The sequence below is a fragment of the Ostrinia furnacalis genome, unplaced genomic scaffold (assembly GCF_004193835.3).
Source record: "Ostrinia furnacalis isolate ACB-3 unplaced genomic scaffold, ASM419383v2 OfSCF7592, whole genome shotgun sequence".
Lineage (NCBI taxonomy): Eukaryota > Metazoa > Arthropoda > Insecta > Lepidoptera > Crambidae > Ostrinia > Ostrinia furnacalis.
The window spans coordinates 187,690-207,736 of record NW_021137831.1 but is presented as its reverse complement, the minus strand read 5'-3'; the positions used below and the strand labels follow the sequence as shown (position 1 = coordinate 207,736).

Sequence of the window (20,047 nt, the reverse complement as noted above, 5' to 3'; positions counted from 1 at the left end):
TATACTTAGGAATTCCCACGGGAACAGGAATAAGCGGGAAAATCCTTTTGTATGAAAAATCTAAACCGCTTGAGTTAGACGCTTGAAATTTGGCATGTAGGTACCTTAGTGAACTTAAAGCTTAGTTACAAGGAATTCCTGAAATTCCCACGGGAACGGGAATTATCGGGAAAATCCTTTTGTATGAAAAATCTAAACCGCGTAAGATAGATGAAGGGGGTAAAACGGGATCCACGCGTACGAAGTCGCGGGCGGCCGCTAGTTTTAAATAAATTGACAGCGAGATCAAACAAACATTGATAAAAATGAAAACAATCGTAAATAAATCTATACTAATATTGTAAACCTGAAGATTTTGTTGGTTTAAACGCGCTAATCTCAGCACTACTGAATCTATTTCAAAAAATGTTTTACCGTTGGATATTTACGTGATTTCTGAATCCTATAAGGCTGTAAGTATGTACCACGAGCGAAGCTGGGACCGACCGTTAGTAAGGCCATAATCCATGTGGCCTTATAAACTTTCCTAGCCTGGAAATCTAAAGTATTTACCCAATCAACGTCATAATTATGCCATTGTTTGAAAAATTTATAAAAATATGCGCCCCAAATAAGTTTAGCTCTGGTAGGTAAAGATGCCTTACCCCGCCCGGCACACTTACGAGTATAATAATACTTTAAAATAATATTTCGAAACCCTAATAAAGGGCAATAAAACAATATCCCATAGATAGCCTTCGCAAAAACAGTGTTAAGGTATCTTTGATCACTGCACGCGCTGAGCCACGAACAATGGGACGATATTCGACTCCCGGTCAAGGCAAACCAAGTGAGGATTATGACAATGTCAAACATGAGATTCACGCAGGATTTTTTACAGGATTAAGTACCCCTTTAATGATACATTGATGGGGTAGCAATTTTCATCAAACCCCACGAATTTATTAGCTTATTGGAAAATTTTCGTTTTGAAAAAAAGGACCACTATTTAAAGCTACATTTGGTAACTACGACACTCTAATATTAATATTATGTAGGATCCTGCGGTTCCCATGGTCTTGTACACGGCCGTTATTATAGACATTGAAAGACACTCTCATAATCCCCATTATTAAAGTAAAACCAAGAAATAAAGCCCGCCTAAGCGGAGTCCGATTGATCATGGATTATTTATCTTCCGAAGTACGAAACTGCTTAGACAAATTCACGATAAATTATGTTAATTAAGCTTTTGTACCCTAAAAACCTTGGGTCAGACAAACGCATATACCACAGGCAAGGCTAACCTCAGCAGTTGATGTACTTGTTTACGACCACAAAACACTTCAACAATAAACAATGAATGAGCAAACTGCCAGCTGAAACAAAGTGGATGCATCCATTCTGTCCGACGGCTAAGGTCCTATTGAAAACATTCTTCTTGTAAGGCTAAGGATGAAATAAAAATTGATGTATCTGAGTACGTTAGAGTTAAGTAAATACTTGTCAACAGAATCTTTCTTTTTCATATTCATTTTAAATCTTATGCCCTTTCTGTCGTACCTATCGATTTATTAGTTACTACTATTATTTCTATTTTGCAAGATGACGTCTTGAGTTATATCAATTTCCAGTTGACATGGGCACAAAATAAACATCTAAAAAGGTTTGATTACCACTAAATAAAATAAGAAGAAGAGTCTGACACTGGTGTCCCTGGTGATATGACCTCAGTGTTAAAGCCCACACGAAAGATTTAGGGAAAGGATTACCTAAGTGCGTGTCTTTAAATTATGTACCTACTTAGTCTAATTTGTGTTTCTTTTTCACTTTGTAGTCAGACTGTAAAATTGATTCGAAGCCTGAAGCTATTTAAAATGTTGTTTAAATGAGATTAAACCTAGTGTTTAAATATTAAACCGGACTTCCTTGATGATCATTAAAATCGTATCAGATTCAGTGGTTGTGAAATTATTTAGGTTAATACTCTTGTAATAGCGGCGGTTCCGTTCGGTCAACTTATTTTGGTAACCTCGTCCTTGCTTTGGTAGACTTGGAATTAAATGCATAATAATAAAATTGTTATAACTTCATAACAATTATCTACCCCCAACTAGTAACAAATAAGCTTAAATAGTTACAAACGACAAACCACATGACCGTGATTCAAGTGTGTGCTCATCACACTAAATTTATGCCTTCAGCGGAATTCGAACATAAATAAAGATTTAAACACTGCCCTTTAGACCAGGTGGATTAAAATCAATTCTNGGTGTACGGATGCAGTATGGTTAAGTTCAACATAGCGAGTGTTATTTAATGCCAAAATCGCGAAATCTTATGCGTAGTAGGTATACATCGATGATATTTTGTATGTAAATAATTCAAAACAAAACTCTTTTTTTCTCTTAACTCCAGGGATAGATTTCAGTGCGCTCCGGTTTACAAATTAGTATTGGCCTGAGGAACAAAATGCACTATAGTTTCATTCTGGGCAGCACTTGGTCCAACTTCCATACATGGATTGGCACTGTCCTTTGTGTTCGTTTTATCATGTAATAAATACCTTTCAAGAAGAAAGAGCGTCATCATCATAATCTAGATTGCCTCCTGTCCCATAAAAAAATCATCATTTCTATTAAAATAAGATAAAACATTATCACGCAATTGCAAAAAAGGCACCGGACTTGAAATGTACATATTGGAGGCGCCGGGTATCGATCCCGGTACCTCTCGCATGCTAAGCGAGCGCTCTACCATCTGAGCTACGCCCCCGGTATCAGTTGGTGCGAAATTAAGCATCATACTATGGATGTTGATATTTTATAAGTGTTATTGTTATTAATTTTTAAGGGAAAAATTAATTATCATAAGCTTATCATAATCCTCAAAACCGTTTTAATAATACAAACTCACAAAATATAAATGTGATCCATAACTATAATAGGCTAGTTTCCTAAAAAAATTTTTTTAGTCCGTCATTTTTAATATCAAAAAATATTGGACACATATATTTTTATTTGTCAATCTAACAAATAATTACATAGTTTATGGTGCGTTGAAGTTCCGCACGACGTCACAACGTGCGGCACTTTTATGCAAGCATTGACTTCACGGGCCTCTTCTTATGAACTTTGGCGCGCTTTATCTCTTTAAATTTTTATTAGTTTGAAAAAGTGAAAAATACGTGTAGAGTATTTTTTAATAAGTTAACTGACGGACTAATTATTTTAAAACTCTTGCTTTTTGACCCAGGAAACATCCCTATTTCTGAATAACAACAAAATATAAGGAACCACACATTGGGCAGCACTTAGCATCTTCAAACATAAACACAATAATATAACGCGTAAAAGAAGTAATCATCCTAACCTTCCCAAGAGGCTGCCCACCGCACGCACGGAGGCTCTACGTATACATCTTAAACACCAAACATCATGGCTCCACGGTGTTTCCTACAATTCTAGCCATTACACATTTAAGTAACCGCTAATTAAGCCCGTTTAACATTTAAAAATACCAAAAAGGCCGCTGTTAATCACGATTTAGATTAAAACTTATACACCTTAACCCATGAAGACGTAGCTACTTAAATTGCGGTGCTAATTGCACTTAATCCTCTCATTTGCCACTAACAAGTAAAAACATTAGTTTAAACGCTTTGTCCCTCACGAAGTTAATATGAGTCATAAATAAATAACTTAATTTGTCGGAAAAACCACAGATTAAATATTGTAAAACACATAAAATATGTAAACCTAATTGTGAGTAGGTACACGTAAGTACCATCGTCCAAGAAAATGAGACTTTTGCCTCCTTTGACTTTTAAAAAACTTTCCATATACTTTTCAGTGAAGAAAGTGCAGCGTGGTCTTAGATAAAAAGCACCTGACTATCATGAGTGTGTTTCATGTGTTTCATGAGTAATCAAGAGCCTGAACTTAACTAACTAACAATGCTTTACATTGAGTCATTTGGCCCACATTCAACTGCCTGATAACACACTAACTGCAAGATAACTTTGACTTAAACTTAAACACCGCCCAGTAACCATTTAGCCGCGCCATAAACGATACAAATGCGGGCGATTCTATCTTTTATTGCGGCCATGTATGAAATGTGGCGCCATCTTTAGTCCAAAATGGTTTAAAATGTTGCGAAGTAGGTAAAAGTCCTGCTAGTTCTTCGACTGCAAGTTTTGGTCAAACTTTTAATTGTTTGTGTAATAGGTAAGGTTAAAGAATAAAGACCCTTTGCCTATTTGGAACAAGTTTTGTTTAAGGCCGAGTTTCACCACCTAACTTTGACAGTAAATATAACGATAACCGATGCATTTTGTATGGAGTTTGACGATTTCTGACGTTTGTCAAAGTTACAGTAAGATGGTGCAACCCAGCCTAAATCTTGTTACTTCTAACTAATGGAACTAAAAAAAGTTAAAATAAAAATTAAAAATGTTCAAGTTCCATTGAAAATAATCATTTAATCCATCTACCTAGCCGAGAAACCTTAAAATAAATCGAGTAACGCAACAGCTACCGTTTCGTTCTGCGTAGACTACGCGTTCAAATTGTATTATCTACGCAGACAAAAACCCATGATATTGCAATTTGGACAAAATAGTGCTATTTCTATATTACACATTAGACAAGTACCTAACAATGTGAAATAGTCATAAAGGCTAGTTTACATTGCCTCAGGTAAAGATATTTTTTCCAGCCGATTTTAATGTCATTATTTAGTTGTACAGAAATCAGCTCTTTATAAAAAATCACCAACAACTCACTGGGGCTTACGCTCTGTTCAACAGTATGCAAATGAAAAAACTATTGAATCAAAATAACTGCATATTATTTTATGCTTTGTTTATTTTGTTGTAGGTAATCCTGCCCACCTCTAGACTACCCAGCATCGTGTGGTCGCAGCCTAACACGGTTGTTGGTCGCACGCGCAAGCCGCAACGTAAACACTGTCAGGTCCTCACCCCGGGTCATTGCCGCAACATTACGTGCAAAATCGGCATAATCGATTCGTTTCGACTCGAGAACTCGATGCATTACTTACCTTATCGATACCAGACGCAAATATTTCCTGATAAAATATAATCTAGTTGATAGCTGACGAATTCTTGTCATTATTGTACATACCACAATGATACGAGGACGCAACGTAGATGACTCTACACACGTAGGTCTCTACATAATTCTGGTTACATACAGAATAGACTGTCAATTATATATTTTGTATTTCAAGTTACAATATCGTCTCTACCCCTGCTAGTTCAACATAACGTCTATTCCAGAATAAAACACAACTCCTGAAGTTAGTATGGTGATGAAAATAAACAACTTATCATTAGCAAATTAATTCATAGTGATAAACAGTTTCTCAATAGTGCCGTTGATCTCACAGCGAGATAGTTACTATGTTGGTGCCGACTCTATTTTACAGCACTAATTAGTTAACGGCTTCATAGTTCTAAAGTATAATAAATAACAATCGCAAGATTTAGTTTAAGAGATAAATGACAAAATCGGAACAATTGCTTTGTTATATAACCTTATTTTAGACATTTGAGTAACCTCTGAGCATCATGCGACACAGTTTGTTCGATGCATTAAATCTCCCTTAAATAGCGTGTGCACGACTAAAAAGTCATTATAATGGCACTGGCATTATCGTCGATCCCAAGCAATTTCCATAATACGTACAATGCGGCCGATGCGCACAGAAACTGTAGTCGTTTGCTATGATTTACTGATCCTACTTAGAGCGGGTTTCCATTGCATTATTTACATTTTAATCTGAACCACAGACAACATAATACTTGTTGGAACTATGATTCTGCAATTCTTTTTCCGTATTCGACTACGTATGTTCTTAATACTTATGAAAGAATAAAGAGACTGTTGAAGGCTTCAGCAGCCCCGTAACACAGAATAATTTTAAGTAGAAAATAAGAAGTAAGAAATATTTTTACAGCATTTGCGTAACAAAGTACTAAGTACGTTTATAAGTTGCGACTAATTAACTACGTTAACACTAAACCGACATTTTAACGGATGAATCCTGCGAATGGAAACACGCGACCAAACCACAAACCTACGTAAGCACCTTTTGATTCAATTATATCATTTTTTATCTTGAACCGTCATTAAAGTAATAATGCCGGTTTTTGCAAACAAAATTAGTGTGATTGGGCAAATAGTGCGGTCTTCATGATTGAACTTTTTGCAACGGCTTACGAAAATCTTAATCGTGAGAGTTCGTATTTTTAGAGCTGCGCTAACATAACACACAAATTATACGTTTTAGTGTTAGATCCACATCTTTTAACTTATTTTCGCAAAGATACGATTAAGATTGTTTAAGGAACAGTTTATTAAACTATTGTATTTGACAGTTTCGAAAATAAATACCTATTATCCCGTGAAAAGCAAAGCAGTCGCATGAGACCTCGATAACAATTGATTTCTATTATGTCTCTATTCTCTGGTACTTGAAGGGCTACAAGTATTTTCTAACTAGACAGATATCGAGCTCAATATCATGAACCTATTTCAATTAGGTTAGGTATAATTACATTACATTAGATACTGTTTGCGTCAGAAGAAGCTCAATCTTCTATAAATAGATTTAAAATACAATAAGAATGTACTCGTATATTCACTTTTTTGTACTTTGTACTTGTAATTAAAAGCTTTGGTCGACAAAAACAAAAAAAAAATCAGTAAACGCACATGAAGTTGCACGAATGCTTAGTTATTACCTAGTCTTAACGATTTTAATAATCCATTTTGAAATATCGGAAAAAAATAGAACACGCTATAGGTTAGTAACAAAAATAAAGTATAACTATAGTTACTAAGTAAATAAAATGTTGAATTTTCTTGTCAAGTTTCACGATAGTTGAGCAAGTCAAATTGCCTACGAATAGTAGGCGCATAGAACTCATTCTTTTTCATTTTCTATACAAATGTTTACATACGGTTCCCACGAGTAATGGCGGCCCATCGCCATCTGATAAGCCATTATTTACACTTCAGGCTCTTGAGATTCAATGGAGATAAAGTATCCTATGTTGTTCTCAAATGTTTATGTAAACTTAGGACGAAATGCATTTGATGGACTCTACAAAAACAAAACGTCAGGAACCATTATCATTAAAACTTTTTAAATTAGACTACTTGGATTGTTGATAAAAACACTAATCATTTTGTCAGTTTCTTAATTAAATTATCCTATTTGTAGACACAAGCGCTTTGGCAGGCGTGCAGGAGGACTTGTTGATCGTTCTCAGAAAAGTTAAATAATATGGTGAGTTATTATTAAAATAGTGAGGGGATAAACAGATACCTGACAGTGCCATGGCCACATGTATTAAAATACTGTAAAACACACCACCCACGCATTCCCAATTATAGGTAACGCAGCGCGAGGTTCAAAGAATACAATTGCAAAAATGGGCATTATGTACTTGCTAAAAAAACGTTCTACACTATTAAGTACACAAGTGACTCCAAAATGACATTCCATCAATAGTTATAACTACAACGAAAACCCACTAACCTGCAAAACAGATCCGGATCATCTTCAGCTAGATCTTGCACGGCACCAAGAATGAGGAACGAGGATGAACCCGCAGAGTATCCTTAAGAGAAAAGTTCTTCAAGAGCACTAATAAAGTTCTCACAATACGGTTATCATTTCAGTGTGTGAAATAGTAGTCATAACATTTTTGAAAATCGCGACAATATAGTTCCAAAATACTGAACTGTCCTATCCATGACATTGACAGTGGGGCGCCACCGTCAATACCGGATCGCTGGTTCCGATTTTTGCCATGTTGGAAACCATATAGTTGAACGATGGTAGCGCCCCCCTGTCATTGAGTTTGGTGGGACAGTTCAGCGTGGGTCATCTATATGAGATGCAGGTGCAAATATTTTCACAATGATTTGATTGGTTCGTCGCATGGAGACAGAACTTTCTATTGACCAATCAAATTGCTCTAAAATTACTACTGGTGCAATCTGTTACTTCGTTCCAGCCAATTCCGAATTCAAATATTAAATCGGCGGGAAAGCAAAAAATTGTACCAGCAAATAACACGTCATTTAGAAGTCGATACAAAATCTTTTTAGTGAAGATTACTTTAATACATTTAAAAAATATTAACACTGTGTGAGGATTACTTAGGTTTGCTATACAATATTATGTTACAAAATTACTAAGCGGTTACAGGGTGGTTGTATCGTATTTCATCGCATCGTGCAGTTTGCAATCGTGTAGCACAAGTAGCACTTGTCAACACCATCACAAATGGTCCAGCAATAACTTTACAACCGTCACAAAACTAGCTCGTCACGCGAACAAGCACACGTTTCCCAAACTCCTGCGCATCTCAGCTCAATAACCGCGTAACACTTAATTGCGGCAACTTACAAAAGAGCATGGGAATGCACAACAATACTTAAAACTGACACGTCTATTACCACAGTGACGTCAGTTGTCGCAACTTTTCCAAGTGTGGCGATTCGGGATAAATCATTCTGTATGTATTTTCAACTAATTCATCATCATTTCGTCCACTGCTGAACATAGGCCTCCCCAATGCTTTCCATGTTGATCGATTGGTAGCGACCTGCGTCCAGCTAATTGGAAACTAATTGGAAAGTAATAATTACTCATTAGTCAATTACAAGCTTCTTTTTTGATGATAATGATGTGAACACTTCATATTACCAACTCCTATATTACATACATGTATTTTGTTTATTTATTGTCGTTAATGATTGTAGATATTACAATATTTTCAAAAATATTCTAAAAAGTGGTACAGAATGGTTTTTTGTGTTGCCATCCTTCAGCATCTCGGCTTCTGTACATTGCTGAAAATAGGTTCTATTAATATTAATACCTACTGCTGGAATATGCAATCTATCTCCAACTGAAAAGTGTTTTCAAGGCATTCATTCCTCTGAAACGAACACTTTTTTTTCTCATAAATAACAATGAGGCCTCTAAATCTGCATTCCATTCAGAGTCCGTAAATACTTCAATCAATCTCTTCAATGCACACCTGAATGCTAATCTCCAATTATCAATCCTTAATCATTGTTAATGTTAATAAATCTAATTAAAAAAAACTATACCTGCTAAACTAAAGAGGTCTTAGGTCAACAATGTTTGTTAACCGGTTCAAATTAGTTGCAAGCACGACCTTGGGCAACAAATTAACTTGTAAGTGACGCTAATTACAAAATGCTTCAGTCAGTGACACTCACCTGTGACACCATCCCTGCACCCATCACAAAGATGGACAGACGGATTTTGCCATAGACAAATTATGGCGAAACTCTTGCAGTTTCAAGTTATTACTAATATTACAGTCTACCAAAAACTTGACATTATTAATAAAGCTTTTTACTCATATTGTACACTTTTACACAGGTAGATGAATAGAATCTGAACAAGCAAGTATAAATATTTGTCAAAATAATTAGAAAGGGAAATTTAACATCAGCGACAGTGAGAAAAATCAGAATAGGTAGGCCTTACATAGAAACTGTATTAGAAATAAGCTAGTTATTTTCCTGCAGTGACCATAGCATTACAAAATTACTGCATGCAGCTCAATAAACTCAAATTATTATATCAAATTATATAACCTATTAAATAATTGTCCAAAAATACACCAGCTCATAATAATAACTTGTCCATAGACACCTGACAGGTTAAGCACTTGCATCTCTTGTTCCCACAGCTAATAACATAGGTTACTCATACTCATATGGTATGGGTGAATATCCCAAACACGTTTTTTACGCGGCGGAGCTGAGAATCGATGGGAGAAATGTAACTAGAGCGATGATTTTTTTTCTGTATATAGTTTATACAGCGTTTTACACGATAGCAAAGTCTTCAGGACAATAGGTAGTTATTTTATGTACTAAAAAAAATTTCAAAGACCCAAAATCTAATAGCGGTGGCGCGTCCTAACTCTATTTCTACTCATAAATTGTGTTATTCCTTCTTTCTCGGGGATTCTAGTAATTTAAAAATAGTATAGCCATAAAATACATTAAATAAGACTTCCAAATGATATGAAAGAAATGTGATATTTCATATTTTAAGTGTTTTAAATAGCCTTTCAAAACTGTCCCACGAAAAAAAGCAATTACAGTGGCTCAATTTCGACACTCTCTTACTTCTCCAAAGAAGCTTTGAGAGACGTAGAGTTCTTCTTCCCTGCATCACTCACAATCGATCTTATAGACACCCGGCGTCTGAAGAGGTATATTATCCTTTGGCGAGCGAATTTCCTTCGTTACTTTTGACAACGGGCTATATACAGTCTTAATGGAGTATTTGTTGAGTACTGTTCCAATTTTATCCGTTACCCCTTTCACGTACGGAAGGAAAGCTGGTTCCCTGCTCACCATTGGTTGCTTATCCCTCTTGAGTCTCTTCTCCATTTGTCTTGTGGTAGCACTGTAGCCATTCCTTCTTAGTACCTCCTTCACATGTTTTAGTTCCCCTTCCACATGTTCAGGGTCGCATAGGTTATATGCCCTATTAACCAATGAGAAAATAACTGCTTGAAGATGACGGGGATGGTGATGAGAAGAGGCGTGCAGATATCTGTCCGTGTGAGTCGGTTTCCGGTAAACAGAGTGGGCCAAAGCCCCATCCGGTCTCACTGTCACAAGAACATCAAGGAAAGCCATGGATCTGTTCCTCTCCATTTCATACGTGAACTTAACCTTTGGATGAACAGAATTTAAGTGCTGTAGATATTGTTCCACTTCTGTTTGGTTTCCGTTTATGATGCAAAATATATCATCAACATATCTCTTCCAGAACTTAACAATACCGGGGCCGCTCGCTAATGCTTTTTGTTCGAAATGTTCCATCCAAATGTTGGCAATCACTGGTGCTACAGGACTTCCCATAGCAACGCCATCAATCTGGAGGTAATATTGGCCTCGATACAAGAGATAGTTTCCGTCCAAACAGTTTTGCAAAAGGACAATATATTCATCGGGCAGCTCATTGTCAAACAATCTGTCCTTGATGACTTCCAGGCAATCCTTCAGTGGCACATTGGTAAACAGTGACTCAACATCGAAACTTACCATTATGTCACCCGGCTCCACTGAGATATTCTTGATAAGTTCAATAAAATGCATCGAGTCTTTTACGTAGGACGATGTCTTCCCAACTAATGGCTGCAACACTCCAGCAACATGTTTTGCCAACTTATATGTAGGTGAATCAATTTGACTCACGATCGGCCTAAGTGGAACGTTGCTCTTGTGTATTTTAGGCAGACCATATAGTTTTGGTGGCTGTACGTTTTTTGCTTTATGCAAGTATGTATACACGTCTTCTGTAAATAGCTCTCGGTGCTCCTGGATGAGGGCGCGAATGCGTCGTGTCACTCTGGCAGTAGGGTTGTATGACACTGGTTTGTATACTGTCGTGTCAGCTAGCATATTTCCAATTTTACTGGCATAGTCCTCAGTATTCATAATTACAGTGGCGTTGCCTTTGTCAGCTTTCAGAACGAGTATATCCTGGTTCTGTCGCAGGTCTTTAAGTGCTTGGCGCTCTTCTGCAGTTACGTTACTTTTCGGGAGCCTAGACTTTCGCAAAATCACTGCTATATCCTGCCTTAAAATGTCAGCATCCGTTGGCGGAACTTTATTGCGGATAATAGTCTCCTCTACGCCACAAATTATGCTCTCATATGGTATTCTCTTAGGAGTTAAAGCAAAATTCATCCCCTTCGCCAACACGCTTCGTGCAGCACTGTCCAATGAAGTATTCGACAAATTGATAACTGTGTGAGTATTTAATGTGTCCGACTGTACCTGAGTGTTCGCACAAATCTCATTCCGCGAAAAATTATCACGAAGTTGGCGGGTACACAGCTTTTCGAATTTTCGATTATGACCATTTTTTTGTTTCGGAGTAATTCTAGATGTTTTAATTTTGTTACACATTCCGACCCGTATCGGTTTGCTATATAATATTTTAAACTATTATGTTGCATTTTTTACTATAAAATTATCACTTCACGGGATTTATTGCAACAATATCTATTTTAACGGTAAATAATATTTACCCTCCCGACGTTTCGGCTCGGTTGCACGAGTCATGGTCGCGGGCAGACTGAAGAGATGCGGCGTCGTCTGCTCCGGCGCGATGAGTTTTCTTCACCCACCCGCATTTGCACAATATTTTCGTCAGTGGTACAGTCAGTCCGACAAACTACACTAACAGTGTCAGGTAATTTCATGTAATAAAGTACAAACGACAGCATGTCAACCTTCTACAATAATTTGCTCAATAAAATTGGAACTTTATTTTCATGACAATAAGGTCCAAAATCAATTGCGGAACTGTGGGAAGGTTGATGTGCTACACATTAGGGGTCATCCATAAAGTACGTCACACGTAAAGTGGGGGGGAGGGGGTCGACAAAGTGTGACATGGTGTGACAAGGGGTGGGAGGGGTCTTAAGATTTGTGACATCACATTTCAATTGTTTCAAATATTTGATATAATGTTAATTTCATAAAAAAAATACTTAATTTAAATGGAAATAAAACTAATTTCGGAACTGCTGTTTTAATTTAATAATTTTTCGATGTAAAATTGCAAAACATGTGACGTCACACTAGGGAGGGGGGGTCTCAGAAATGTGACCACCTGTGACAAGGACGGGGGGGGGCGCTCAAAAAATCATAAAATTCGTGTGACGTACTTTATGGATGGCCCCTAATAGCACTTATTACAAATACTTAAGGGTGCCACAGCGTTTCGCTTGATGTACCGTCATCTGTAGGTACTATGTGTACGATAGATAGATTTTTCATTCTTCTTATATATGACCCACACGTAACAATTTGGTCAACACCCTATTATCATACTTAAATATTATAGTACTTATAAACATATGCGTCTGACGTAGATCTATTGGATCTTCAACATAGGAAGATCTGCAAAAGTTTGCGATATTTTTTTTAGTTCAACGAACGAACGAAACAAACCTAATAGTTGTCTCTTTCTCCAGGTTGCACGTGCATCCGCTTCACGTCTACGTACGGCAAAGAGCGCGGCACGTTCAGCAGTCCTGACTACCCGCGCCCGTACCCTGCACACGTGGATTGTCTCCTCTACACGTTTCTGGCCGCCCCGCACGAGATCGTCGANTCTGTTATGTTATTTGTTTGGTGTGCAATAAAGTGTATTTATTATTAGTATAATACCCGGAAAGATGCTGCAGCCCACCCTCCAGTATTTTGATTCCTTAGTCGGCTATTACGACTCACGTGGGAAGATTTGATGCTTTTTTAGGGTCACAACACAGGCCTGTATATTGTTTTTAATTATAAACATCTTTACTGGATAATAATACTTAATTGATTACAAATAAATAAGTAATTTGAGACAATCATCCGTAACATTCCGAAGTCCGCTGTATAAATAAATTTCGGTGGATTGGTTCTTAATTTCGGTGGCTCAAATACAATTTCGGTGGCTCTTGATAATTTCAAATTGACATATCTCGAGAAGTATTCATAATATTTTGATCTCTACCATATCATTGAATAATACAAGTTATTTACTATTATTTCTGCCACGAAAAAGTTTTGGAAAGTGGAAATTAAAATTCGCCACCGGAATTAGGCAAAAAACGAGTTTGTTGATATTCACCCGTATCATTAGTTAAATCATTATCATGGTCATGGTTTACCAATTGCTATGTCAAATTAGTTTTTTGTATGTAACTAGGTATAATAAAAACGAAAAGCAGTGGGTTAACTCCATTCTGTTCAATTGACACTAAGGAATAGTCAAAATTATATTTGAACCAATCATACACCTTTGAAGAAGATAGTGACAAGAGAAGAGAATTTGACGTAAGTTTCATGGGCTGCTTCTTTTAGTCCTAGCCAGTGCTATCGTCCCAAAGAAGTGGTAGGAATAATTATAACATATGACTACCTGACAGAAGAAGCGTAACTGGCACTTTTTGTATTTTAAAGCGTATTGCAAAATGTAGGTGTGATGATGACTTACTATAACAACAAATCGTCAACAAAAAGCCCGGAGTTAGTTTGATGCGGTCTCAGAAATTAGTGTTCCATCTGTATCCTATCCCACTTTAATTGTGTCTCGTGTATTAACAACCGAATTTAATAGCAGTACCGATCGCCGGTAGGTATGCGTGGCATTTAGTGCCGGTATTATTCTAACTTGATCATACAGTCGAATCGCTATTAAGGTTAACACCATACGGCTCATTATATAACATTGTCTTAGTCTTAGCTGCTTAAACGCAGTCTTTCCTTGTAACCGACCGCGCCTTCTCTTTACTTTGGAATTTGAAACTACTTACACGGAACACAATTTAGGTAATTGTGTACGTGATTGACGCAGATTTAATAACTGGGTTGAAACATATTGAAAGTTTGTGGGTTATTATTTAACCCTGCAGGTCTCATTTCCATTCAACAATCGATTGTCCCAGAAAATACGACATTCCTCAAGTCATCGCAAAATGTTACTATTAATAACAATGCTGAGGTCGCTGTTACACTGAACTACTGATCGAGAGCAGCGGAATGCGCGAGCATCCCACCAAAGGTCACGTCACATGATTTGGAGTCCTATTCAGGAATCACTCGATAAAGTTTAGCGAATGTTTTTTTATACTTCAATAGAAAACATGCATTACTTAATTAAGGCACTGGATGTAGGCCGCTACCAACCGTGCGATGTGGAAGTTATTAGGGGAGGCCTATGTTCAGCAGTGGACGTCCTGTGGCTGAAATGATGATGATGATGATAACTTAATTGCGACAAAAGCTACCGCCAGATGATATAACACTCACAATAAATAATATCCTACGACTTACGACTTTCGGCATGATAGCGACTGAAAGCTGTAAAAAGCTTCTACGAAGTTTTCAAAACAAGATAATTTTTCATTTCAATACAAACAAAGATAAATAAATTATACTTTATTCCTACTATAATACTCTTTTAGGTGTCACAACAAAACGTTGTGATTTATAATCATCTATCACGGATTGTCGAATAAGCACTAGTAAAAGTCGAGCGATGCCACCATAAGATCTTTAGCTGCGTGGGAGTACAGACTGCTATTTATTTTTACGTACAAATCTATTCAAATATTCATTGAATAAATTTGTAAACCATAACGTGGTAGCATTTTCAAACAAAGGCCACCAATAGAGGATTGCGTAAAACTTGAACATTTTGTTTACATTCACTAGTCTTTCGGGCTAACTAATCATCCGTCTGCAGAAAGGAGGTGAATGTTTTTAAACTTCTACTGCCAATTTACAGTCTTTAGATTAGCTTACGTGTCAAGAGTGAAATTCTGAAAAACATGTTTTCCCTGCATGAAATAAAAAAAAACTAATTTTATGACGCTAATGTAATTTTCCATTTGTTCGGGTAGTTATAATAGTAAACAAACACTAATATTATACTTGTGAAATAAAGGCAAATAGATAAAGAAGTTATCAGCACTATTTACCATTGACCGCAATAGTTATTGTTTATTAAGTCGGATAATTTTGATAAAAAGCCATAAAAAATAATATTAACGTCGTCACAGTCGTAATTATTACAGTAAAAATAATTAACTTTATAATGATGATTTCCTTATTGTAACTAAAACTTTAAGGATCAATCTTTACTGAATGTCATCAATGGTCATGTAACTTCATGTAAAGGTACTAGACCACTTAAAATTACTTAATAATAATAAACCCCAAGGCAATGAGTAAAGTATCGAAAATACATTTCAAATTAGTCCCTCACGTGTCATGAATGGTCCTTTGATGTATTGGACCTGAATTTATTGCTATGATAAATGGATGTATGGCAATTGGCAATAGTCGGACAATGGCGGTGGTGATTGACGCTAATGTGGTGTTGATGTGGATCCGCATAATATAATAAAAGGATTACGAAAGCTTTGAAACGGACCTTACTAAATATGTCAAGCTGATATTATCTTTGTAGTTTTCCTACGTTGCTTATAAAACTACGTTACTATAAACCTTAGTTTAAGTAATTTAAATTAATTACATTTTAAGTTAATTAACTTTAATTTAATCGTCAAATGTAGCTCAACTTTATAGGGTGTCAAATATATCAAAATGTATTCTCATAGTAATATTAGGTAAGTAAGTTATTTGTAATGTTCTAGTTTTCATCTTTTGGAGTTTGCGTCTCGGTAATCCGAACGGTAGATTTACTTTAAGGATATTCCAGGGAAACTTATAATTAGCCATACTTATAATTAAGTTACTTTAAGATTTAATCATTGTAACGCCCTTGGTTTCTAAATAAAATAAAATAAAAAAATTGATGCATCAAAATCAAGTAGGTAGGTAAAACTTATTTTTCACGGAAAATGAACGCTTTTGGCATTGCATGTATCTTTAAAACATATTCAAAATTACCAAGAAGAAACCGTTCTCCAACCCGTTTGGCCAGCGTGGGGAGTGTAGGCCAAAACCTTCATTTTCATGTGGTGCATTAAAGACGGTCTTGCTCCTGCAGTGGAGACTAAATGACCTGATGATGGATCTATAGCCAAGACTCCAAGGACATAATATTAAGAAGAATCAAATATTTCATTATTAAGTATATCACCCATGATATATGAATAATAGCAAAACAATTCAAAGGTGGCCTTATCACGTTTGATTAAAGGTTAGACCAGACCAAGGGTTCGACCAAACCAATGCGATCACAGCGCGATCAGCCGGCGTGCAGCGATGGCGACCAGACCTAAATGCATTGATCGCCATCGCTGCACGCCGGTTGATCGCGTTGGTTTGGCCGAACCTCAACGCGTGCAGCCGGCGTGCACGATGACGATGGCGATGGCGACCAGACAGTGTGTATGAATTTGTAGCGATGTGTTCACATCAACGCGTCCTGTCATTGGTCGCGGCGATCTATGCAGCGTCTGCACGCAGCGATCAGCGATCATCGCGACATTTTTGTCACTGTGACGTTTCTGTTTTTTAAAATCGATGTAATAAATAGTAAGTAGGATCTGTTAAAAAGTTTTTACACAATTAAAAATGAACATACCACTAGTCTGACCTACTTGAATAATAAAAAAGGTTTTAGAATAAAGTATCAATATCAGAATTTATTTTTATGTAACAAACAAATTATTCTAGTTTTCTCGAGAACCTGCTTCTTCAACTTCATAAATAAAATTGGGATATTATCTGCAGAACAAAATAATTGAGAATGTACATGTCTGCAGCTTTCTCAAAGGCCCTAGAGCAATTCTAAGTACCTATGCCATAAATAAAAACCTAGTTAGAGTCATCAAACGTCTCAGTCATTAATTTAGAGCCACTAGAAATACCTAGTTGACCAAAACTGATGTCTTTTTGTATTTTTGAGTTATTATTAAAAACAAGAAGGATATTTGGACTATTATGTACTCTGTAGTTTGGGTGCATAATGTAATTCCTTTGCCTTAAAAAAAGTAAATGTCAAGATGATTGTTGCACCAAAAATGAAAATGAAAATTGATTTTGATAGATGTTTTGTTGAGTTCTGTGTAGTTTTGTGCGATTTAACGATAAGAACGACAATGGTAAAAGGAAATGGGGGCAAATTTTTTCCCTCAAGGAAAAAGATGAATTGGTTATAATCTTACTTGCCCACAAGGATACTGTACGAGCACGTCAGCATCCACCGCGACTAGCCGACTGGCCCATGAACCCTGAACGAACGTGCACCGTAGGCACTCTACACCGACGGCACATTGGACTGGACACATTGAATTGTGTACATTATGTAAATATTGTATATAGCAATAGCATAACAGTAATAAACCAGATATCAACCGTCCGCGTTTTCATTTCCCCCCACTGAGGCCAAGAAAGCCTTAGTGCAGTCCTCCTTCCTATCAAACCTTTCTTTAAATCTAATTAAAAGGTATTGTTAGGGCTCTAGGGACTACAAACGAAGCCAGAAATATAGCTTGGTTAAGAGTACCAATACCTACTAACTACTACCTATACCGCATGTAGGTAATCATGTCTCACTCTATAATATATGGCCGCCTGAATAAACTTGAGTGAAAAAGTGTTTCCACTGTCTCAATTGCATCAAAAGCTGCAAACAAATCATTTAATTCAGTTTCCATTTTGCCGAAGGCGTGGTGATTGACATTAAGCGAAAGTGACAATATGCGTGACAGTTTTGGTGACAGTGACAACCTGCACGCGCAGTGATCACCATCGCGGTCGCGGCAGTGTGAAACAACTTTTGCACGCGCAGTGGTCGCCATCGCCATCGCCATCGCTGCACGCGTTGGTTTGTCCGAACCTTAAGAGTTGAGTACCAGCGCACGCTCCGACTCGTCAATAGACAAAGCCAGCGTTTGTTGTACTTCTGGTTCTGACGGGACCATGATCGAATCGTGCTTTGCCCCAATCCGTTGACCGATATGACATGAGAATGCCAGCATTCTTCTGTAGGGCTGCAAACCGTGACTTGGCGAATTTCGTACCGCTCGTTCATAAGAAAGAATGTAGAATTATAATGATAAAAGAATTTTCCAAATCGGTCCAGTAGTTTTGGAGCCTAATCAAAATCACTGCTAAAGCAACCTTTTTTCAGTTCTGGCCCATTTCTTATCCCGAAGCAGTGATAGGGTTAAATTAAAGTATAAATAAATAGATAAATAAATAAATCTTTCTGTCATAAGTATAAAACAGGTAATACAGGATCGTGTAAAAGCGCTTTCTAAAAGCTTTGAAAATGAAAATGAAAATTCGTTTAAAGTTTATTTGCAGATTATGTAGAAATAACTCATTGCACGTTGCCTAGAATCGTTATAGAAGTTAATGGTTACCTTAACTGGTCACTTATGAGTACATTACAATAGACTGAGGACAGACAGGCGGGCTTTAGCTCTGTCGTGGTACCGTACCGAGTGTCACAATGAAACTCCTTTTTCTAGGTGGGCTCTGGCTATACACACTTAGGTAAACGTGACGCGCACGACACGCCCTTCGTCCCTAAGTATACTAGGGACATAGGGATTTGCATGGCAGTTATACCTCCCTAAGCATGCAAAGCTGCGAATAGAAGCTTTAATAGAAACCGAATCTATGAGAGATTTTTCTCTAAACAAGGATCAACCCTACCACCGATCCCCAGAAGTCTTTAAGTGGTTCACATCGGCGCCACATCAGCCAAGGTCGGGCAGCGGGGTCAAGGGCCACTGATGTGACTGTTTTAACTTTGATATATTATATATGTTTATTAAATAAAATTAAACAAAAAACCACCAGAGACCAGTCTTTTCCATTCATTGATCAATTAGAACAGGATATCTCACTTTTAGTCACTAATTCACTAACCCTCTTCTGATAGAAGTTAATTACACGAGTTCATAGGTTCCTGATTCCTTGTCTGTATGAATAATGAATAATAAATAAATAAATGATTTGATTTGATTTGGTAGGTACTTTAAGCAATCCACAACTGTGTGCAATGTGCTTCTCAAATATTCTGAGCAGATTCATGTTTTGACGTAACACTGTCTGCCATAGAATCCGCCTAGAAACAATCCAAATTAAATAATAAATAGCTAGACTAGATTCACGCCCTTGTCATCCATCAGACTCGATTATAGCCAAAAGTTCAAGGTTCGATGCTTTGTTTGCACGAGTCGTAGCCATAGTTATCATTATTTTTGTCTTACGAATAGCGAGCTCATTAAAAGTGAAAAGGTTATGTTTGTAATTAGTTATTTTCACACATTAGTAGGTATATTGATTGCAAAGTAAGCTATTTGTAATAAGCTGTCGTTACTTATTTGTTTTCGATTATTACGGAGTAAATATTTCAAAGAAATATTTTGACTTAGTTACAGTGACCTACAGTAAAGTTACAACCCAATTGAGTTAACTGCGCACCTAGCAGCCGTGACGTCATATCGACGCTCTGCTACTGATGGGGCGAACGCTTTTCTTTCAAT

General features: G+C 36.9%; 1 non-coding gene across 1 annotated transcript; it reads right to left on the bottom strand.

Annotated features, from left to right (window-relative positions):
- Positions 1 to 2,681: 2,681 nt before the first annotated feature.
- Positions 2,682 to 2,754, bottom strand: TRNAA-AGC (transfer RNA alanine (anticodon AGC)). The gene has a single exon. It is a non-coding gene; the product is annotated as a tRNA-Ala (tRNA).
- Positions 2,755 to 20,047: the final 17,293 nt, after the last annotated feature.